The 24,619-nt window shown below is 47.8% G+C and overlaps 1 protein-coding gene across 2 annotated transcripts in view; it reads left to right on the top strand.

Annotated features, from left to right (window-relative positions):
* The first annotated feature begins 1,077 nt into the window (after positions 1 to 1,077).
* The window catches only part of CFAP206 (cilia and flagella associated protein 206), a 901,100-nt gene continuing 877,558 nt past the window's right edge, over positions 1,078 to 24,619 (top strand). Inside the window, exon 1 of one of the 2 annotated variants that reach the window (XM_069606378.1) lies at positions 1,078 to 1,214. The gene's annotated coding sequence lies outside the window, so the exon portion shown is untranslated. Of the gene's footprint in view, positions 1,215 to 1,310; positions 1,446 to 24,619 lie in introns of those variants that run through there. The other variant, XM_069606379.1, reaches the window with a different exon arrangement.

Genomic DNA, 24,619 nt, shown 5'->3' on the forward strand with positions numbered 1-24,619 from the left:
AGAACGTTGAAAGAGCATATAACCCACCATATCACACCACCACGCTTACTCTCTCCTTTACATCACCACTCAACTAGAACACAGAGATACTATGTGACACCATTCGGTATAACTGTTCTCATACCAACATCCGCTGCTTACTCCACATCACTCTGAATAAACACTGCTGGTTTCACACCCCCAGCCAGGCGTTCTCCTCAGGCCTAACACAGCCACAACCGTTCTGGATAAAACCTGCCAGAACGAACACATTCTCCTGATCCTTCAACCACCACACCTACCGCTAAGAAGCAGCTATTACACAAATACCGCATGAGCTGCACACATACCCGGTGCTCACATGCACCTTTGACACTCTCTACTGATCTGAACTTCGGTTCCCAAGGGCGTTCAACCTACCAGCACATTCAGACCATACCAATAGTATATAAGGCGCTATAAGTGCAAAATAACATAACATAACTCCTCCTATATCTACAGGTTAAATATCCAATCTGTTCAGGAAGCTCACCGCCCAATGGGCTTCCTGAACAGACAAGACAAATACCAAGTCCGCATCTCTGCAAATCCCAAATCCTCCACATGACCACTACCCCCTCTGAACAGAACACAAATCTCCTCTACCTAAGACCACGAGTATTCCGTTCTTCTGGGCAGCGGCACAACTCCCACATATCGCCCTTTACACAGGATACAAGCAAAACATGCCCCGCAGCACGGGACGAATACCCCGCTCTACAAATTGCTGCACAGGACAAATTCACTTCCCAAATACCCCCTCTGCGAAAGACAAATAAATAAGCCCCTCCGCGCAGGAAAACAAATATTTCGTCGTTCATCACGCGACCACATATCCTAAAATGTAAAGTGACTGACCACAGAATTGCCTGGGAACTACTTGCATCGCAGCACGCGTTGGTTCAGAATCTCGGAGACATTAGCGTGTTGATCAGCTCGCAGGCACGTTGCTTGCACTGGCGCCTTCCTTCCTCCCTTCACACTCTCGGAAAGTAGCCCAGACAGCAGGCGTGGCTTATCTGAAAGCGACGTGAAACTCACGTGGGGAGCAGGGGTGGGGCGTTGCTAGGCACCGATCCTTAGATGGGAAGTAAACACTACTCTTGGGACAGGCAACGCACATCAGCTGCTATTTAAATCCGCAAACCTGTTAACGGTCGATTACAGCTTCGCTGGGTAAACTAAAACAAGTAGAGGTGCGTTATATTAACCGTAATTGACGTGTGTCCAAGTGTCGTGTACGTCAGTTACCCGGGTTTTCCAGGGACCACGGCGAAGGGTTGCCGATGCGTGTCGGATCCGTTCTCTGAAGTGATGATGTGCATACTTTGCTGAAAAGCTTCCTGGTCGAGTGCATTATTTGGTCTCCCAACTATTGTTCTGTTGAACAACTATCGAAAACTATACTATAGAAGGACGGGTAAAAGGTATTTCCTTTGAAAAGCATTGTAATACTAATCACATTTTTTTCAGTTGAATTAATGCAAGGCTACAAACACCAGAATGCATTATTGTTCATGAAACCCCAGTGCTAGATATTTGTGGCCCAGGTGGCATTTAGTTCTCTGCAATTTAACACTGTAACTTACAAAGGTAATCAGTTGTGGTCAAAAATACGTGTGACCTTTGAGTTTGAAAGCTACCCTCCTTACCAAAGCTTTGACCAGTTATATTTCCCGAGCCACAGCATTTTAAGGAACATTTACTGTAGAACGGGAGTCTCCAACCTTTACTTTAGCAAGAGCTACTTGTAGTTAATCCATGTAAGGCAGGAGCTACTGACAGGGATGGCGTCAGGGCCTTTCAATCTTTTCGAATCAAAGCAATATATTCCTTTCTATATTATTTTCGATCTGGGGCTTTAAATGTGCGCTTTGCAGTGCTCATGTTACAACATTCATTTGCTGGAGCCCTTCAGGCCATCGTTTTGAATTGACGACCTGAAGGGCTCCAGCAAATAACATTTGTAACGTGAGCGCACACTAAAATCAAACAAATGCACCCAGGTGTCAAAAGCTGCTAGCCTCTGGGGTGGTTAAGTCCACGAGTATGATCATTTGTACCAAGATTCTTTTGGTTGTTTATTTGCTTTTTATATATAAAAAATGAATGACTTATGCATTTGCCATGACATTAATAACTTCAAATTTGTTTTATTTAATTATTGATACAGATGACTCTTAAAAATAGTCAAGCATATCAGAATGTGGGAAACCAATCGGACATTCAGTGTGAAGGGTGACACTGCTCGCTATCCACCAATGCTCAGCAAGCTGGTGTCTAGCTTGAAACCGCAACAGCGCTGAAATGCTGTCAGATGGGAGCAAAGTTTTGATTTCAGGAAGTTCATGTCTGAACAAGGCAGATTCACATAGATAGGCAATAGCATCGGCTGATAGTGCATATACCCTCCTTGCCATAGTGTTGCACCTAACTGCCCACCTGACATGGCGGACATGAATTCAGGACAGGTTTTCAAATCTCTTACAACAGAGAGCCATGGAAGGCACTGCGCTCCTCACACTTGCACCATCTATATAAGTGCATTTGTTTTCTATCAAATAATTAGCAACTTTGAAAGATGTCACTGGAACAGCATTTGCATTGCAGCATTTAGTTTATCCACTTTTCAGGATTACAGGCAGCTTCTTTTGCAAACATTATTTTCATAATTGTGTGTATTATAGCAAAATGCCTATTAACGTTCAGAACCGTATATTAAAGAGGCACATTTTCTTTTACGCTGCAAGAAAAAAATCTGTTGGATAGGGCGCCTGCATCTGAATCCAGGATTTTAACAGTGGTAGTTTATTTAGTTACAAAGGATTGTGAGAGCCCCTCCACTGAAAACGAACATGGGTCAAATGCCCTCTTCAATGCAATTTCTTCCACTCAGGGCGGCCTACAACCACGTTTTAGCTCCATGCACCCTTCACAGAGGAGAAATAGTCATTTGCATATCAGTCTTTGTCCCACCCACAATGGCTGTCCACCACTGAAATGCTAGGCATATCTCCTCTGAACAAGAGTATCATCAGCAACCCCAGACATCTGTGTTGGCCTAGTCGGGCCTCATCAGTGAGGTGAAACTGAGCCTCTCTAAGACATAGTGAGCAAGTGGTCCATGTCTGGCTTACCTTGGGTTTATTAGCTTGAAACCCCAAGTTTTACAATGTTTCAAAGGATTCTAGGAGCCCCTCTACTGAGAACAAACATGTGTCAGATACCCTGTTCTATGAAATTTCTTCCACAGAAGAGGGTCTACAACCACGTTTTAGCTCACTGCCCCCTTCACACAGCAGAAATATCCATTTGCATATCAGTCTTACTCCCGTCCCCTTCCCTCCATATTCTTATGGGGGCATTCCGTTCTGCGGGACGGGACCGGAGCACTTTTTGAAGCATCAAAAATATTATTGTCCTTTTATTTTTACGCGAGGCCACAGCGCGTGGCTGTAGCACTGCCTTCTTGAGCCCCTCCCTGTGCATCATCCTTTTCTCCGCCCGGTCGGGGTCGGACGCACTTGCATTGTGGATATTTTTGTTTTTTCCATCTTGTCCTTCAAACTTCTCTTTGTCTGGAGTGCTTAGGCCCAGAACATTAGTGGGATTCTTGTCTTTCCTGCAAGTCACTATCCGTTCGGGCACTTCAGCGTAGGCTCGTCAGGTGGGATGACGTGTTCCAGTGGTTACCTCTGGCTCACCTTCAACAGTTCATCGATAAGAAGAGGAATCGCCCAGAGAGTTCCTTACTTTTCAGGGCACCCCGGCCATGTGACTCATTCACAGGGTCGTCCGGCATTGGGAAGGCCTTTAACGGCTCTAACCTTACCAGGGTTGGCACTGAGGTATTCCGAAAAGGATCTAACCTCCGAGGTTCCCCTTCAAGGGCTAATTCTACAGTGTTAACTCTTGAGAATTGTGAATGTCAGCAGGTGCCACACTTAGATAGAATTGTGAACATTAGACTGAGTCGCACCTAGATAGCATTGTGAAGGTTAGCAAGTGCCACATCGAGATAGAATAGCGAATATTAGCCATTGCACATCGCCATTGCACATCTAGACTGCATTGGAAATATTACCAATGCCACATTTAGTTAGAATTGTGAATGCTAGCTTGATTCATATCTAGACAGGATTTTGAAGGTGGGCCACTGCCGCTGGATATAATTGTGAATAATGGCTTGCGTCATATATAGACAGGATTGTGAACGTTAGCAAGTGCTGGATCTAGATAGAAATGCAGATATTCACTCGCCACATCTAGAAAGAATGTGGAAATTTAGCACATATCACTTCTAGATAGTGAGGCCAACAACTAACCCACTAACAATTTCACCCCTCTGCATACACCTCTCAAACTCTAGCCAAACACAACCACAACCCTAAAGCACAACAAACCGCCCAAACCTCACTACACCGCAATAACAAAACAAACCACTCATAGCTGCGCACGACTGCTAATGACCAGAAAACATCGCCAAGCTCAGCGAATGGTGTTAACCGAACTGAAGCTGCTAACAGCACATCACTGCTCTCTTGCAACCTGCTCATTCCCACTAACTAACCCCCCACCCCCTTTCCTTTTCAAATCCGCCAGAGCGCCAGGGGACCACTCCGGTGGGGATAGAGCGCGCTACAAACATCCATTAACATTACATCCCCAGTCGGGGACTAAACATACCCAGATTTTTCTCAAGGTTCCCCGGAAAGGGGCTAAAAGTACTGGGGTTGCTCCCGAGGATCCCCAAATAGGGGCTAAAAACAAAACCTGCATAACTGAGGGTCCCCACTCTGGGGGTCTTGACACTCGGCATCAGCCTGAGGTTCCCCTCAAAGGGGCTAAACTCCATCCCCATCCTGCTGAGGAAGCAAAAAAGGCAGGAAAAACTCCAAAATCTTCCCGCACCGGCCCTGCCGAGGTTCCCTCTCAGAGGGCTAAAGTCGATTCCGAGGCTAAAAAGGCGGACACACATCCAAGGTCTTCAGTACCGGCTCTGCCGAGGCTCCCTCACAGAGGGCTAAAAATTGACTCCAAAGCTACTATAAATTCTGTGGGGACATTGGCTTCACATAGGCTTGTGACGCAGATCTCTTCAAAGAGTGACAAAATGGCAGCTCCACCTACGCGGTCGGAGGCCTCCATTTTGTCGGGTCCCAACGGTCGTTAACAACTTTGTCAGGAGGACCTGGGATAGGGGTTGAGCCGCTCTTTTCATTGCCCAGCCTGGATAGCAGAAATCCATTGTGGCCGGCAATCGCCTGGCGCTCAAGATTTCCTCTTCCTCAAACAGTTGCGCTCAGCCAACGTCCACTCCTCGGCATAATGTTGATCCAGTCAGGCGAAGACCTTTGTGACAGCCTACCTCAATGGAGTTGTGGGGGTACCGTCCGTTGGATCGGCCATTACCCACTCCTCAGCTTAGGCCATCCCCGGAGGATGCATTCTTTGGCAAATACCAGGCTCTCATGCACTCGGGCACGATGAAGGTGTATTTTAGGGAACTCTTCAACAATATGTACCCTTAGCCTCTTAAGCCTCATCCTGCTCCTCCACTTTCCTAACAAGCTCCGGAATTGCCTCCTCCACTTTCTCCAGTGCTGCCAACTCCTGTTGTGCTGTGCCCTGAGCTAAAGTGGCCTGCTACACCATGTATTTTGGAACAGCCTTCAGTTTCCGGCAAAAAGGACGAGGGGTAGATGGACAAAGATAATGAGGACCCTCCCCATTTCAGAGCGTTTCATGACAGGGTGCTGCATTTGATGGTGTTGCTAGAAATTCCAACTCCTGCAGGAGGGAGCCCTCTCGGGGGGGGGGGGGGTTTGTGGGGGGCCCTGACCTTAAAGTCACAAGAGCTGGGGTCTTTTTCTTCAAAACGTTGTGCTTGCAGAAGCCTGCAACATGTGGGAGAAACTGCATACTGTGCATCACATTAACAAAAAAAGTACACACGTTAAAGTCATCAGAAGACATTCCATTTGCTTCCTGTCCACTTCTTCCTCTACAGTAGTGGCGGCGGCTACGTTTAAATCTCGGCCTTCTTCCTCCATCTCCTCTGCCGCTTCACAGGTATTGTCTAAAGAAGACAAGATCCCCAATGGTATCGGGAAGAACATTTTTGCCAATACAGGGCTTCAGCTATGTCGGGCAAACGCAGAGGTCATACTTGCGGCAGCCAACCTCAAGTTATGGAAGGAATTTCAGGACTGTATTCCTCAAGACAAGCTGGAGGACTTCAAGAAAGGCCTGTCTGATCCCAGAGTGTTGGCTCAGGATCTGCTCAAGGCAGCGGCCCATCATGTGGACACTTTGGCCTGGGGCCTTATGATTCAGGTCGATGTTTCCCGCCAGGCATGGCTCCATGCTACAAAGTTTTCAAGGGAAGTCCAAGAAAAGTTACTTGACCTGCCCTTTCAGGGAAAAGAGCTTGTCTACTCCTCCATTGATGAGGAACTGAACAAAACAAAAGTGAGTACGCTAACAGCTAAGTCTTTGTCTGTTTTAGCAAAATGGTCTATGCTCAAAAATCTGAATCCCGATCAAGATCCTTCTTCGTGTTTTAGAGGTTTTACGGACTGAAGAGCGCACCAGGCAGACTGTTCCTCCAGTGGGCCCCCGTGCAAACAGCAGAGACAAGGCAGCCATTCTTACTCCTGGTCCTCAGCCTCCTCTTAATCTACAGGTCCCCTTGCCTCTATTAAATCCACAAAATCATGTTTTTCATCGGTCCCACGTGTCTCCAGTGGGAGGGCAGATTTCGTCTCAGCTGGAGGTGTGCAGGACAATAACAGATGACCGGTGGGTTTCATCCGTTGCCTGGGCTGGCTTTTGGCTACCCCTTCCAGATACCCCACATTCTCACTCTCCTTTAGGACAGACAGGGTCTCTTTCTCTCGGGCCGAGGTGCAGAAGCTCCTGAACCTCAGGGTGGGGGGTGCGTGTCCCTCCATCGGAGTAGAGGAGGGATTTTATTCTTGTCTGTTCACAGTGCCCAAACCCACCAGGCTGGCCTGCACACTATTCTAAACCTGTCCAACTTCAACCTTTCCCTTCCTCAAGAGAAATTCAAGATGATCACGGCCAACCAAATCCGATCCTCTCTTCTAAAGTGCAGCTGGCTCAGGAGGATCTCCAGGATGCTTAGATGCATATTCTAATATGGCCTCAACACCGCTAATTCATTCTCTTCTCGGTAAGGACGGAACATTTCCAATATCGAGTCCTCTTGGTCTCAGTGCAGCATCGCGGGTCTTTAAAAAAAATAGTTCAGTCATTGCAGCGTTCCTCAGGCTCTAAGGAATCCACATCTATTCATATTAAGACGACTGGCTGCTTCGGAGTCAATGTCTGCAGACAGCAGCAAACAATCTTCAGTCCCTTCTCCAACTACTGTTCCGACTTGGGCTGTTGGTAAACGGGCAAAAGTCGATGACGGTTTCTCAGGACCTGATTTTCTTAGGTTTTCGCTGGGATACCATCAAAGCCAAAAATCTTTCTAACGGAAGCTAATAGATGAGACGCACACCACTAGCGCTATGGAGCAATTGGTCTCAAGCTTCAGACCCAGACTGACTCCCAAATGAAAGCAACCCCATCATCTATTCTGGCGGATCTCCAATAGGGGTCGACTCCTGCCAACCTCTCGGTGGGATCCTCTTTTCAAGAGCCGTCACCACAAGTCACAATAACGACAGACTCCTACATTCTGGGCTGGGGGGCTACGTTGAATCATCTGGAGGTTTTCGACCTATGGACACCTCCGGACAGGATGTCTCGTATCAATTACCCCAAGCTCTTGGCAGGGTTTCTGGCATTGAAAGCATTTCGGCCTTCCATTGTCAGCAAGGTAGTGAGAATATGCACAGACAATTCGGTTGCTATGTTCTATGTAAACAAACAGGAAGGCACCAGGGCTCCGCCACTTGTGAACCTAGCCATCCAGATTTGGGAGTGGGCAGTGCAGAACTATATCAGGCTACAGGCAGTGCACATTCCTGGGCAGAACAATATTGTGTCGGATTCCCTCAGCCATCAGTCTGTGGCAAACCACGAGTGGGAGATCAACGAGAATTTTCTTTTCCCCCTTTTCTCACAGTGGGGCACTCCGACAGTGGACCTGTTCACGACATCAGCCAACAAAAATCTTCCGTACTATACCTCCAGGGAGGGACTCTGTGCATCTTCCTTGTGGGATGCGCTCGAGATTCTGTGGTACAGCATGCTAGCGTATGCCTCCCCCCTCCCCCACAGCCCCCCTACTGCCCTTGATTCATTGGTCGCTCTGGAAACTAAGTAGTGCCAACAGTTGCACTCTGCTGTTCATAACTCCTTGGTGTCCAACCAGGTTCTAGTTCTCTGAACCGCAGCACCTGTCAATACGCAAATCCAATCAGGTTGCTGCAGATCCCCAATCTTTGGCACCAGAACAATCAACAGGTGTGGCATCCCTCCCCACAATCCTTCAGTTTAGCAGCAAGGTTCCTGAGTTCAAATCCTTAGTGCAGTTTAGTCCATCAGAGGACAATATGCGTATGATTCAGGCAGCATGCAAACCTTCAACAAAAGCCCAGTACTAAAGCAAATAGCTTGGATTCTGTCACTTGTGCCTTGCCAAGCAGCATGACCCTTGTTTAGCTTCTATTGAGTGGGTCCTGTCATTCATATCATATTTAGCACCCACGGGCATCCACATTTTGTCATGCAGAACGTATTTGTCTGCCATTGGGGCTTACCTTAGCATGGATAATTGCTCTTTCACTCTGACAAATTCTGTCATAAAGAGACTTTTCTCTGAGCATCTTCATCTCTTCTCTCCAGTCAAGCCACCTCATCCTAAATGGGATCTTAATGTGGTCTTCACCTCTCTGTCACAAACCTATTGAGCCACTGGCTACTGCAGAACTCCAGTACCTCACCTGGAAAGTGGCCTTCTTGGTAGAGGTTCCATCGATCTAAAGAATAAGTGAGTTACAAGCCCCCAGTTTCCTATTAACCAATCGATTTCCTTACTGGTCTACTTTCCAGCCCGCCTTCAGATGCCGAATGGGCCCTCCATAACTTGGACGTTAGGAGGGCACTGAAGTTTTACCTACAAAGAACAAGCAACTTCAGAGGCTCTTCGCAACTCTTGTTGAGGTGTTCCGCAGGGGTCTAACCTCTCTCCCTGGCTGTTCAACCAATACCTGGCACTTCTTGCCCACCACACCACCACCTCTGCCCCAACTTTCATTGTTCTGCGGACGACACTCGGCTCATTTTCAGGCTCCCTTCCGCCACCTCTTCTCCTCTCTCATCTCTGACTGTCTGTCCGCTATCCAGGAGTGGTGTGCTGCCATTGATCTCTGCCTTAATGCCAGTAAGACTGAGATTCTCCTCATTGGCACACCTGCTCCCTGCTTACCTATCGCTCTTTGGCCAACCTCCCTTGGCCCTCTTCCTTCTCCCACCTGTGAGGCTAAAAACCTTTGGGTCATTTTCGACTCCACACTCTACTTTTCTCCTCACATCCTGCTCTCCTCACATCTCTGACATCTCTAAGAAGTTACACTACCAGCTGCACCTCCTTGGAGGTATTCTTCCTTTTCTCTCCTTCCCCCAGAAGCTCACGGTCTCCAGAGCTCTGCTTCTCTCTAGGCTGGACTACTGCAACAGCCTCTTTCTAAATCTGCCTTCTTCTACTCTCTGCCCTCTACAACTCATCCAGAACAGGACTGCAAGACTTGTCCTTGGCCTCAAGCCCAGGGATCGTATCTCTCCAGGACTGAAATCTCTGCAGTGGCTCCCAGTGGCTGCGAGGATTAAGTTCAAAGCCATCTGCTTTGTCCAGAAGGCCTTCTGGGGCCGGGGGCCTCAATACCTTCAACTCACTCTTCCTAAATATCTTCCCTCTCGAGCTCTTCACTCATTCGCCTTCAACTCCCTCAGGGTCAATCGCTTCTCCAAGCAACGAGTTGGTGGTAGAACTTTCTTCGGCTGGGGCCTCCCTCTGGAACAGCCTCCCTGAAACTTGAGGAGAACCATCTCCGGTTCCGGAAGCACCTCAAGACCTTCCTCTTTGCTTCTGCTTTCTCACCTCCTCTTCCCCTGCTGAACTCCTGACTGAAACTGCACTGGTCACCTACCCTCGGAACTCGGGCCCAGGTGCCCTCCCCCGCCAGCTGCACACCTGCACTGCCTCCGGGGCAACCCCTGCCCTTGGGGCTGTTTCTGTATCCCTACAGCTCCCACCAGCTCTTGACACTTGATGTCTGCACTTGCCACAAGCTGGCTGCACCTTTTACCTATTGTTTATTTGTTACAGGTGATCCTATGTTCTGCACTGCCCCTGCCACTCCCCCCGCACTTTTCCTTTCCCCTCTCCCCTGCACTTGCGCGATCTCAACTTCACTTGGCCCAGTAAGATGGTTGTCTCTGTGGTCCCTCTGTACCCCATCCCTGACCTCGTCGTGCCTTGAAACACTTGTGTATAGGCACGTTATAAATACCATACCATATAATGTCATATCTTTGTTACCTTGGGGAATCCGAAAGGAATCCCTACCTCCAAGGCTTCCATCTTGTGTTGGATTGCTTTGTGTATTTCGGAAGCTTATACGGTACAAGACCTGCAAGCTCCAAAAGGCATCCACGCACATCTGATGCGAGGGAAAGCAGCGTCTTTTGCTTTTCAGAAATGTTTCATGGGAGACCATTGCCAAAGCAGCTACATGGGCATCACCTTGGTCTTTATGTAAGCACTATTGCCTTGATCTCAGTTTGCGGGCTGATGCCCAGTTTGGCCAGGCAGTGCTCAAAAACCCTTTTCTGTAAACTATTTCCATCCTCCCGTCAAATGCTTGGCAATCACCCGAAAGTATGGAGGAAAGGGGATGGGACGTGGGAGTATAACAGTTACTCACTGTATTTTGGTGCTGGATTGCCCTTGTGGGTGGGACAAAGACAGACATGCAAATCGATACTTCTCCTTCGTGAAGGGTACAGTGAGCTAAAATGGGGTTGTAGACCCTCCTGAGTGGAAGAAATTCCATAGAAAAGAGTATTTGACCCATTTTCGTTCTCAGTAGAGGGGCTCCCACACTCTTTTGTAATGGTAGTTTATTTGTTTCTTTTGGGGCTGCACATGCATGGTGAATTTACAACCTTGCGATTTTTGGCTGCATCCTGGCCTTGCGTTTGCCATATATTCTTAGGCGTGCTTGGTGGTCCATGATAATGGTGAATTCTTTCACATAGAGAAATAAATGAAAATATTTGCAGGCCCACACGACCGCTAAACTTTCTTTTTCTGCCTGGGAGTAGGCTTGTTCTATGAGGGACAGACTCCTGCTGGCATATGCCACTATAAACCGCAAATGGGGCATTTTGGGGTTATGTGGCATCAGTATGGCTCAGAGACCGACCTCTGGCATCAACGATCACCTCAGTTGTTCTGTCGGCATTGAAATATGCCTTGTCTTCAGCTTTTGTGATGTTGTGACAGATAATTTCAAATGCTGCCTGGCTCTCCAACCATTTGAATTCCTGCTTGTATTTAGTGAGTTCTTTTAGCGGTGCACGGATGGTGACGTAATCCTGCAGATATTGTGAGCAGTAGCTTGCCAGTCCCAGGAACGATCGTAAGTCCGAAATATTTTCTGGCCTCAGGGGTTCCTTCAGTGATGCCCCTTTGTCAGGGTCTGGCCGAAAGCCTTGTTCCAAAAAGATGCGTCTGAAAAATGTGAGTCTTCTTGCGGAACTCAGACTTGGTCTTATTTAGCGTCAGATGAGCTATTCAGACATGATGTAGGGTGGTATCGTGTTCCTCTACCGACTTGCCGAATACCAAGGCATCAGAATAATGTAGACAGTTTGGGATGTGCCTTATGACATTATGAATTTCTTCCTGAAAGATCTCGGCCACCAACGATACACCAAAACTCAAGCATTTGCATCCAGCTGCTGGTATCCTTTGTTAAGGTCCAGTTTGGAAAATACTGTCCCTCCATGAAGGAGGTGAATCATTTCTGTGATTCTTGGTGCCTTGTGTCTTTCTCTCTGGGTTGCCTTGTTTGCCCTTCTCATGTCTACACATAATTGTCTAGCACCATTGATTGCCTTCTTTGTGACCGGTACTATAGGAGACACCCACGGCGTGGGCCCAGTTGCTGGTTTGCTCATATGTTGGTCCAGTAGTTTCTTGATTTCATCTTCCACCTGGCACTATATGTTGAACGGTATGCCCCTGTAGTGTTGGGCCTCCGACTTGATTGTTGGATCAATGTGGAGTTACACCTTGCAGTTTCGTAGCTTGCCTAGGCCCTTTAAATAGATTTGGGAATGCATTTTCGACATCTTCGTCATTTGCAATGTGTTTATGCACCATCATTTGGTAGAGCACATGCACCAGTCCCATGTCTACTGCCGTCTTGAAATCAGGATGCAGCCACTGTTTGTTTCTGTTTTCAATACGTGAAGTTGGAGGAGAGCGGAGTGCAACTTGTGAGAATAGGTAGCTGATATTACACCTCTACACGGCAGAGGAGTGTGTGACTCGTAAGGGTAGATGTATACAGATGACAGTTTTAATTTCAGCGTTTATGGTAGGTTGTCATACGCTTCCTCGCTCAGTGTGTTCACTGTTGCCCCCGGTGTCGATCAAGAATTGCATTTGGACAATACGCCCATGGATCACTAGCGTTGGGCTGTGCACCTTGGCTGCATCCTGTCCGAGTGTCCACACATACCCCTTTTTCCCCTGATCATCTACAGACAGTGTGGATTCGCTGCCTGACGGCGCTCATACCTTAATGTATCTGACATTCCTCTTCAAATGCTGGTATTCGTGCCCGGCCGGTGAGCTCTGTTCTCTTCGGGTGTAGAACCTGCTGCTCTTTTTCTACAGGTCAATTTTTATTATTTATTTTTTTTTTCTTGAGCCATGTTCACTCCAACTTCATTGCTGTTCAGTCGCGTCAACCTCCATTTCTCCTCGCATGATCCTTTCCCTTGTCTCATCACTGGTGCGTTCTTGCAGGTGGACCGGAAATGATTGTCACCACCGGTGCTTGCAGCTTGCAACAGTATTCAGATGCTGTCAGATGGGATCAAAGTTTTGATTTCAGGAAGTTCATTTCTGAAAAAGGCTAAGGCTGATTCGCAGAGATAGGCAATCACATTGGCTAATAGTGCAGATACCCTCTTTTCTATAGTTTTTGCACAGAACTGCACTCCTGACATGGCAGACATAATTTCAGGACAGTTTTTAAAATCTTTTACATCAGCCTCAGCCACGGGAGTCACTGCACACTTTACAATTGCACCATCTGTAAAAGTACTTTTGTTTTTCATTAAATAATTTGCAACATTGAAGAATGCCTCTCGAACAGCATTGGCATTGCAACATTTAGTTTACCTAATTATTAGGATCTCAGAAAGCTTCTTTTGGGAACATTATATTCATAATATGTGTGCATCACATGTTACTCTTTATTGCCACTATAATTTGGGCACTGTAGATTAAAGATGCACATTTTCTTTTTACGCTGGAAGAAAGAACTGTGGTTTCCAACTCTGGATGGAAATGGTACATATTTTGCCTTTGTTTGGATGGTGCATCTGCACTTGGGTATTCAGCAAATACCATATTTTGCTTTGTCCAAAAATAAAATCCATTGCCAGTTTATCATATCCTAATTCATGCAAATTACTTGCATGCCAAGTCACTGAATTCAGCTAAGCAAAAGTAAGCCAAAGCCTACTTTGTTGACTACACAATACAAGTTTTTATGTTAAAATAATTGACAAGACTGAAAAAATGAACATTTGGAAACCATCTGATTAAGTTATATGCAAACAAAAGTGTAAATCACAACACCAAACCAGATGATATATTAGTCGTTATATTAACATTTTGATCAAAGAGTGTATGGTTGTAGCGAGGGGTTACTTATTCATAATGGGTGGCGACCTGCCACTCGTCTGCCCATTACGAAGGAGGCAGTATCCCAGGGAACAGCTCACTGGATTGCTGCCTTTCCCTGCAGGAATCATGCAGGCGATTCTGGTGCTTGACCAATGGACAATGCTGGCTGGCATATATAGATCTTTCAGACACATTGGGGGCTGCACCTTCACATATTATTTGCAATGTAATCAACATGTGTTTTGCAGTGGCAGTGCTGGCATGTCCCACGTCCTGTTGGTGACCAGGTATCTACTGGACTATACCATGTGTTTGAGAATTACTTGTAAATTGTATGGCGTTTTGCCTATTTTCTTTTAGCAAAAAGAGTTCTCATGAATTACAACTTTAACCCAGTAACGAAAAGGATGACACTCCCGTGCCAGAATTTGAAAATATACATACAGATCTCTCAAGATCTCCCAGTTATAAACCCTATTAATTGTTATCTCATCCCATGGCTTTCCTCAATGTTCACTCCTTGCATCCACCACCCTGTTTTGTACAGTGCTTTGTTACTTAATAACTGGGCCTAATCTACATGAATCCTATACATATCAAAATATATATATTTCTGATGTTTGTTAATCTGCTTAGAATCACATGCTATGCATAGTCCGACATCCAGTGGTCACCGCTGAGAATTGCATCTTGTTTTTCGAAAGTCGAAAAGGGACGTCGACATAGATATGTCTGTAACACTATCCCTATAGTGACGTGTAGAGTACCCAAAATCCCTCACGTGTTGAGGTCCCTCAGATTATTTTTTTCCGCCCAGAATCTGGTCGCCTTAAGCGAGCTTGTAAGAGACATTGCCATTACTCGACCTTTGGTCGTTTTTTGTTAATATCGTTAACTAAACATCACCTCCATCCCTCTTTCGACGGCCATTCCACACCGCTGAGACCAGATCTTCGACAGACAGTGGTTCGACGGACGGTGATCCTATCGGCGCTGCCGACCACGTGGCCTGGCCTCGCCGGCCTGCACAGTAGGGAGAGTGGGGGTCGGGGTGGACATTTGTTTCTTCTAGAATGCCTTTCCTTTCCTCCCCTTTCCTTACGGGTCGTTATCACTTATAACTTCCTCAGCTATGGAGAGGACTCCTTTTAGATTTTGCCCAGTTTGTAAAGGCAAATTTCCATGGAAGGACAAGCACAAGTGGTGCAACCGCTGCTTACCCCTCGAACATGAGGCTGGTTGCGCGGCCTGCAAGCTCCTTCGACCAAAACCTCTGAAGGAACGCAGGGTCAAAAGGTGGGCAGCCTATGGGATGTTGAAGGCTGATTCCTCGCCCGCTGCCGCCGCCGCTGCCGAGTGTGACGAGGGAAATAGTGATAACTTGACCTCTGTAACGGAGGTTGTTGATTTCCCCCCCCCCCCCATCGGAGCGCTCTCGCTCCGTACCGTCTGTCCCTGGCCCCGACAGGCACGGCTCTGACCCTACTTTTGGGGATGTACACCCCGGCCACACTGACACACAAACAAGTCACTAAGCACACAACCCACGGTCATTCGTCGAGTAAATCGAGGAAGGCCTCAGCGCCAACGGAGACACCGACACAGCCGGCGGCTTCCACCAACCGTAAGGGTCGGCAGCCCTCCCCGCAGCCGCATGCGCGCCTAGCAACTGGGCCATCTAGTACAAAGGACGCTACCACTAAAACATCATCCGTTGAAACATCTTGGATGAAGGCGTCCGTCGACGGCAAGGTTCCAGCTCTGCCGAAAACTACTCACCACCAGCCCCCTACTGAAAAGATGGTCATGGAAAGCATAGCAAGGATAGTCTCCCAGGACTCTCAGAAACAGCTGGTGAAGGAGTCACCGAAGCCCACTCAGGTCAAGGAGACGCCGAAACCTAGCGAAGGTGTGCTGAGAACGCCGGAACCTCCCCCTAGGTCAAAGGAGAGACCCAGAGGTACTTCTCCACCGTCAGGCCCACGGGAAGGCTTCTCGGAAGTGCGACAGGGGTAACTCCTCCACTTTATGGGAGAGATCTCGACGCCTAGAGGCAGAGGAGCAAGCCTTTCTGCCACTAGACCGTTCTGGGTCGTTCCAGTGGACTAGGGAGAGATTTGATTCCTGTATGAACAGGCTGGCTAGGTTTGTGTCCACTTCTGTACACACTACACCTAAAAGGCCAAGGGAGGTATTCCCTCAAGACCCTATAGCCAAAGTCCAAAGACTTTTCAACCCCCCCCCCCCTTGAGGAAGAAATCGACACATATGACCTCACTGAAGAGGATCCCCACTTTCAGGAAGAGGATGAATTCATAAATACTGAGGATTTAGAAGACCCTGGTGGGGGCTTTGAAGAAGACCTCAACATGGGTGAGTCACACCCTTGGCAGTCCCCAGGGGCGTCATGGACCCTGATGCTTTGGATCTGGCCTCTCCACAGACTACGCCTGTCAGAGATCCTTCACCTGTGGACGATCAACCCACATTTAATGCCATGCTACGCAAGGCGGCGGCACACTTTCAAATCGGTACGGGGGAGACTACCCCAGAAGTCGATTTTGTTGAAAGAATAATTAAAGAAAAGCCACCTGCTAGTCAAGCCATACCTCTCCTCGCCTCCATCAAGAGACGCCTCATTCTCTCTTTATCTACACCAGCCTTAGTTAGAGGTGTGAACCCACGGATCGAGAAGCTTTTTAGCCCCTCACCCTCAGATCCCTTATATATTAGGGGTCATTCCATACCAGATTCTCTGGTGGTGACCACCACGAGAAAAAGGGCGAGGGGTTCCACTGTCCACCAGTGAAGCACCTCCAGATAAAGAGGGGGAAAAAGCTCTATGCTCTAGGGAAAAGGATTACATCCTCTGCAGCATTCGCCACGCCTTTTGCCAAAAATACCGCTCTGTTGGCTAGTTACGCTGATGCCCAAAGGGGCCTGTTGTAACGCTCACCTGATTCCCGCAGAGGCGCCGGTCTTGACTGGGTGAATGCCGTATCTTCAAAGGTGATGTGTAACACACGGTTGGCTCTTTGGGCTGGACCTCTGTGCACTGTATGTCTGACTCAAAGAGTAAGATGTCTGCAGATAGAAAATATGGGATTAATGAACTGGGGTTATTGGGTGCCTCTCTCCTCTTCCCTTTCTCTTCTCCTGTAGAACCCCAAAGGTTAACACCCTCACCTTAGGTAAGTGAACGCCGAGCTCTCCATCTGCCTCGGGGCAGGGTGCCGTAACCAGTTTCTTCACTGGATAAGGGTGCAGGCCTCTTGACCTCAGAGGACTGCTGTCCGTCGTTAACTGCGCGAACGGTAAGTTCTGGGCACTTCAAATGTCTTAAGTCTTTTGTAATGATATCTCTTGTTTTGCAGGGTTCCGGCGATGGCGGGCTGATGAGAGTTGAGGATCGAACCCGCGTGAGGAATAGAAGCGCCTGGAAGCACGTAAGTAAGCGCTTGTAGCCTGCTTCACGATGCGCACTAACTGTCCCTTTTTATCTTGCAGGTACAAGTTCAGAGCTTTAGAGAAGCTGAAGGGTGCTGGAATACCCACTGGATTCAGCGTGGGAAGGAGTAATGGCACGTGAGTAATAAAGTTGCCCAATGTCTTTAAACGCACCTTCTTTTGTCTTTCAGATGCGGGATGCAGCGCCGAAGGCCTCCGGAGCGTGCGAAGAGCTGGTAAGCTTTTGTCTTTCAGATGCCGGAATGCAGTGCGAAGACCTCTGGAGCATGCGAAGAGTAGGTAAGCCTTTATCTTTCAGATGTCGGAATGAAGCGCGAGGCGTTGGGGACAGCCAATGGACCAGGTAAGAGATGCGCTGCCACTGAAGACCGTAGTGCTAACCTGTTCTTTCTTTGTCTTTACAGGTGCTGCTGAAGACTGGATTCCAGGATGGTAAGCCTTTGTTCCCTTAGGCCCAGGATCAGAAGCAGAAGACACGATGAGCGTTCTGTTGCAGAGAATGCAGAATAACGCAAAGCAAGATTCATCCATCGGGTGTGGTTTAAATAGCCTCCTGTAGTGCTTAGGGGTCTCCTTCCACAGCCACGCCTAGGTAAGAAAAGAGTTCCTGCTTTCCAGAAGAGTTCCAGTGTTCTGAACCTAGGGAGTGGCTCCTGCCCCACCCAACAGGAAAAGTAGTCCCAAACAGAAGAGGATCAGGGGTTCAACTGGCAGGTAAGTAAGCAGCATGGTCTGCTGCAGGTAAGTCCACCCAAGCATTATGAGCCCGGCGCTTCCAGCGCTGGGACTGGGCATCTTTATGAGCCTGGTGCCACTGGCGCCAGGACAGGGTCCAAAAGGTCCCAATTGGGACTGGCTGGCACTCGGAACCGGGGTTATGGGTCTGCTTCCAAGGGAGTCGGGCAAGTCCTGATCTTTTGGAAGCAGAGATCATGACACCTGTTGCGCAAAGGTCTACAAGAAGTCCCCAAGCCTTTTCGTACCTGCTTATTGGCCACCGTCACAGAAGGCACTCGAGTGAACCAAAGCATAATCAAGAATACTTTAGATGCTGCAGAAACGGCTGGCCGTTCTTTAGTCCAGGGCGTACTCCTTAAGACATGTATGGCTTAGAAACTAAGGTTTCAAGCCAGAAACACAGGCATCCCTCATTAACTAACAAACCCCTTGAGGATTCCAACCTGTTAGGTAAAGCGGTTGATGACGCACTGGAAACAGCTAAGAAGAAGCATGAAACATTAAAAACCCTGAACCAAATCACGAGACACCCAAATAAGCGCGGATATGGCAATAGGCGCTTATTTCGAGGCCAACGACAAAATCAACCGTACACCTCAGCCAGCAACTGGTCCTCCCCTCAGGGAACCAGTGGCTACAACACGCAGCATGATCAAAAAGGCCAAGGTCGTGGCAAAGGAAGAGGTTGGGGCCCTACTCCTAGAAGCTCCCTGGCCACCGCCACCAAATGACCCGAAAATTCGGGTCCCCTCCCACGCATCCCCGGTCGGGGGCGGTTAACGTCTTTTCTGCAGGCATGGGAGGGGATTACCACAGACCGTTGGGTACTGTCAACAATAGCCCACGGTTACTGTATCGAGTTCAGCCGGTCCCCGACATTCTGTCCTCCAAAGGGAAGAAGTCTCATACCAGAACACCTTCTCATCCTTCTGCAGGAAGTGGAATCGCTGCTGCAAAAAGGAGCCATAGAGGTTGTGCCTCTGTCACAGGTAAAGTAGGGTATTTATTCAGTGTACTTCCTTGTACGCAAAAAGGATCTAACCATGCGCCCTGTATTAGATCTGCACCCAGCGAACAAATTTGTAAAACCGCAAACATTTTGTATGGTGACTTGCAGGAGGTAATCCCCCTGCTAACACAGGAGGATTACATGGCAACACTGGACATGAAAGATGTATACTTTCATATTTCAATGTTGCCAGTGCACAGAAAATACCTGTGGTTCATGATAGAAGGCAAACACTATCAGTTCAAGGTGCTACCCTTTGGCATAGCATCAGCACCAAGGGTATTCACAAAGGTACTGGCAGTGGCAGCAGCACATCTGCGCAGGTTATCCATTCCAGTTTATCCTTACCTCGACGACTGGCTCATAACGGGGGATTCTTGCGAAACATGCCTCTCAAATACCCAAAAGACTATAGACCTCCTGTTCCACTTGGGCTTCTCCATCAACGAGAAAAAGTCCAGTCTAGTACCCAGCCAAACCAAACAATTCCTAGGGGCTCTAATTCAAAACAAAGGACGGCCTTGTCTTCCCCTCCAACGAGAGGGTCCAAAACATGCTGTTTCAGATCCCTCAATATGTAGTCGGTCGAGAGGTGATGGTACGCAAAGCCATGCGGTTGCTAGGAATGATGGCTTCATGTATTTACTTGGTTCCTCACGCGCTCCTGCGCATGTGCTCAATGCAAAAGTGGCTCAACAGCCAGTGGTGTCAGGCCAGTGGACAATGGGGCGATCTGGTGGTTGTCTCGCAAGCCCTGGTTCTCTCGCTGCGGTGGTGGTCGAGGGAGAACCTCGTGAAGGGGGAAGTCCTTCACCACCCCCGCAGTGGAAGCCAATCTAACCACAGACCCATCCCTCACAGGATTGGGGGCTCACTTGTCCCATCAGACTGCATATGGAGTTTGGTTGTCAAGTGTGGCGTCCAACCACATAAATTTGCTGGAATTGTTGGGGGTCTTCAAAGCACTAAAACCCCTATTTTTTCTCTAGTGTGAAAAAAAGAAAAAATAATGATGGACATGGAAGACATACTCATACATCCGAAAAAGTATTAATGGTACATAAAACTAGCAGAAAGTACCATGGTACTTCAACTCAGATTGTGAAACAATTCAACAATTATAAAGTATGTATATGTGTACACTTCACATGCTTTGTGTAAAGTCACATATCATTCAGGTAACTCCCACCAACAGATTTCACTCTTTCCACGTTATATTTTGCTCATATTTCTTCCATCTCACTAGTTTGACCTTTCTTTACTATTCTGTCTTTTGCTATCCTCACATGACTGCAACTGAAACAACTGGCGATTGGTATGTTTTGCTATGCTTACTTTTGCACAAATGGCATTATTCACAAATTGCATGTTTGTATATGTATTTTTGATGAATTGTCCGAATGCAGTATTTGACTCGCCCTGATGAAGGAGATTTTCTCCGAAATGCATTGGCAAATTAAGTCAATATTTTTGGATGCTGTGACATATTTGCTTCCTCACTAAAAAGCTATTAGTGACCTTCTTTTTGAAAAAATTCACCTTTTTGATATAAATTGGTTATTATGAAACTAAGAACAGTGTCATTCGTGATGATTCACAGAAACTTCATTTAAGTTCGTCATATCTAATTGTGAATAATCTACAATTTAAAAATTAGTGTTTTGAAATTTCTTATCCCCACTGGGACCAAAAGGAGAGCGACTGCGTGGCTCGGCTTACTACCTAGCCTTCTGCTTTGTGTATTTTTACAGTTATGCTGTCTCCAGACTCTTCGCGGTCAGCTCCCATCAAAAGTGTAAATTGACTAAACCTTTCCAGACTCTTTAAAAATGTCATTCAACGTGATCAGATTCAAGTGGTGCCCACTCATTTTTTGCTTTGCTAAAGCAATGTTTAAATCCATGGCTGAAGTCGAGGCTCTGATCGGTCATTGGCAGTGCTGTTCTCGTGATATCCGAGGACTATGGGAAATGTAGGACGGGCAGCCGCTGTACCCCCGTCTCCAGGAAATCCTCCAACGCCGGAGGAAAGGAGCAGAGAAGTGTTGTCTGTCAAGTCGAACAGCTGGAATTCTGCCTTTACCGAGTCTAGCAGACGTGTGTCTGCTGCCATTGTGTACCGTGTGAGCTGGTAAGGCTTGGCGTAGCTTCTGAGGTGTAACAGCATCCACCCCCAAAGGCAGCGCCAACCCCCTATGGGCATGGAACAGCCACAGAAGAGGCGGGACAAAAATGTTGGCAAGCGGCTCCCATGACCTGTCCTCGGGGCCATACCCCTTGCAATCGATAAGATAGAATGGCGGCCCCTTTCTCAATCGGAAATCCAAAATGGCTGCCACCTCATACGCTTCCTCCCCTTCCACCTTGACAGGAGGAGGCCGACGAGGCAGGCGAGAAGTGGGAGAACAAGGCTTCAGCAGGGAAACATGAAACAAACCTTCCACAAAGCCGGCAAAGAGACGAACAGCCACTGGATGGAATTCAGCAGAAATCACAAAAGGTCCAAAAAACCGGGGCAGTAGTGTCCTTTTACCCGGAATTTTTAGATTCTGCGTGGAGAGCCAAACCCGCATCCCTTTCTTGTATTCTGGAACCAGAGTACGACGTTGATCTGCGTAATGTTTAGCCCTTTCTTGGGCCTGGACAAGATGGTCATGAATGGACTTATTCAACGCATCCATGTTACGGAGATGCGCCTGAGTGGCCGGGTTCTCAATAGGAAGAGCTGGGTCTAATGGCAAAATCCGTGGGTGTTGGCTGTAAAGTGCAAAAAATGGGGACACCCCGGATGCTGAATGCACCGAATTGTTGTTGGCGAATTAGGCAGGGGGTACCATTGACAACCATTTATCTTGATGTGGAAGGCAGAGACACTGTAAGTATTGCTCCAGGGTAGCATTGACCCTCTCAGTCTGTCCGTCTGTTTGCGGGTGGTAGGCAGAGCTGTACCTGTCACCAATACAAAGGGAATAGGTCAATGCCCTCCAGAAGCGGGAGGTGAACTGAGTTCCGCTGTCTGATATTATGATTGCGGGTAAGCCAAAGAAGCAGAACACGTTCCTCCAAAACAGATCTGCCAGTGCAGGAGCCATCGGGAGACCCACACAAGGCACGAATATAGCCATTTTCATGAAATAGTCCACGATGACCCAATTCGTGTCGTATCCACGAACAGGAGGTAAGTCAACTGTAAAGTCCACAGAGACCATGTACCAGGGTTTATGCGGCACAGGCAAATGTAGCAAAAGACCAACGGGCTTGGAGCGAGAGGACTTGCACTGGTAACAGGCTGAGTAGGTGGAGAGAGTCTATTACATCTTTCGACATAGAAGGCCACCAGGCCCAGCAGCGTAACGATTCCAGCGTCTTTTGTTGACTGGGATGCGCTTCCATGATAGTCATGGGACCAAGCAAGTGCTCAACTTTGTGCTTCACCAGGTGGCATGAACAAACTACCCTGGCTGTATGGCATACTGTGTACTATGTCAAGGTTAAGAGCCATGCATTCTTCAGGATGTCTAGAAACCCAATTAGAGACCACTCAGCGTAACTATAATTGGGGTGTACAGGCGCACACCACCCTGCAAGGCAAAAGCAGGGACTGACCTCCAGGCTCAGTGCGGGACTCCATGGGCAGGCGAGACAGCACGTCCGCACAAGTGTTCAGGCGAGCCGGACGGTACGTGATCACAAAATCAAACTGCAAAAAGAAGACTGCAATGGTCCGAGAAGACCGTGACCGAGTGGCGCGCTCCCAATAAATGATGTTTCCATTCAGAAAAGGCCTCTTTTATGGCCAACAATTCCCACTCCCTCATTGGATAATTCTTTTCGTATTAGGTCAATTTTCTGGAGAAAAAAGCCACAGGGTGCATCTCACCCGAAACGGGACAATGCTAAGAAAGCACCGCCCGACCGCTGTGCCTGATGCATCAGCTTCCACTAGGTAAGGTAAGACCGGATTTGGATGTTGCAGCACCGAGGCTGAGGAAAAAGCTGCTTTAAGAGCATCAAAAGCCATCTAAGCCTCCATATTCCAAAGATAGGGTTGCTTAGAACTGGTCAAGGCCGTCAGGGGCGCCGGGATGGAAGAGCAAGAATGGATGAATCATCTATAGAAATTCGAAAAACCCAAGAAAGACTGAAGGGCCTTGATTGTAGTGGGAACGGGCCAGTCGAGTACAGCTTTAACTTTGGAGCGACTCATCTGAATGCCGTGGTTTGTCAAATCGTAGCCCAAGAACTCCACCTCTGTGGAGTTAAAAACACATTTTTCTGCCTTCACAAACAGGTGATGGTCCCTCAATCTTTGTAACACTAGACAGACGTGTTCGTTGTGGAGTTCTATCTAGGATGAATAGATTAAAATGTCATCCATATAGACCACCACGAATTGGTCAAGATAATCATGGAAGATATTGTTCATGAATGCCTGAAAGGTATCGGGAGTGTTACACATGCCAAAGGGCATGACCAAATACTCAAACAGCACATATCAGGTTTTAAAAGCTGTTTTCCACTCGTCCCCTTTCCTAATGCAGACAAGATTGTAGGTCCCCCGAAGGTCTAGCTTAGCAAACACCACTTAAGACCCCAATTGATCTAAGAGCACGGAAATCGGAGGCAGTGGATATTGATTTTTTTTCTTTTTATTTTTATGGTACTGCATTTAGAGCTAGATAGTGAATGCAAGGCCGGAGGCCACCCTCCTTCTTGGGGACGAAGAAGAGCGGAGAAGCTGCGGCGGACCTGGAGGGCCAGATGAACCCCATAGCTATGGCCTTATCAATGTATTCTTTTAGCACTTTATCTTCAAGCAGTGTAAGGGAATGTACTCTACCTGACGGTATCTTGGCACCGGGCACCAAATCTATTGGGAAATCGTACGGCCTATGAGGTGGCAAAGTCTCTGTCCCCCTTTGTCAAAAACATCCCGGAAGTGTAGATACTCATGCAGAATGCGAGAGTCTGAGTTGGACGTTATGGCCCCAATGCATGCCATGTATGCCACCATGGCCTGACGAGAAGACTCAGGGACACGTGTGTGTTCTGGAAGCAGTTATCGTTACATAGCTGTGAAGCAAATTGTATGATTATTTTTGGACCAATCAATAGCAGGATTGTGGTGTTGTAACCAAGGTATTCCCAGAATGACCCTGAATTGAGGGGCCTTGATCAAGTCGGAAGATGTCTGCTCAGCATATCCTTCAGTTTGCATGTGTAAGGCGGAGGTGTGTTATGTGACCAACCCAGACACCAAAGAAGTGCCGTTCACGGCGTGACTGCCTCGGGCTGTGCTTTGTTTAACACAGGAATGCTGTTTGTGACGGCATAATCGTAATCCTTATAATTTTCAGTGGCGCCAGTGTCGATTTATGGCCAAGGCTGGAAAAGACTAATCAGACCCCGCAGTGAAAACCACCGGAAGACTGACCGGAGCAGCGGCGGTGCCCCCTGGGAGTCCAGAAAACACCCTTGGCGTAG

This window comes from Ambystoma mexicanum, chromosome 4p (assembly GCF_040938575.1).
Source record: "Ambystoma mexicanum isolate Mex_15411 chromosome 4p, UKY_AmexF1_1, whole genome shotgun sequence".
Lineage (NCBI taxonomy): Eukaryota > Metazoa > Chordata > Amphibia > Caudata > Ambystomatidae > Ambystoma > Ambystoma mexicanum.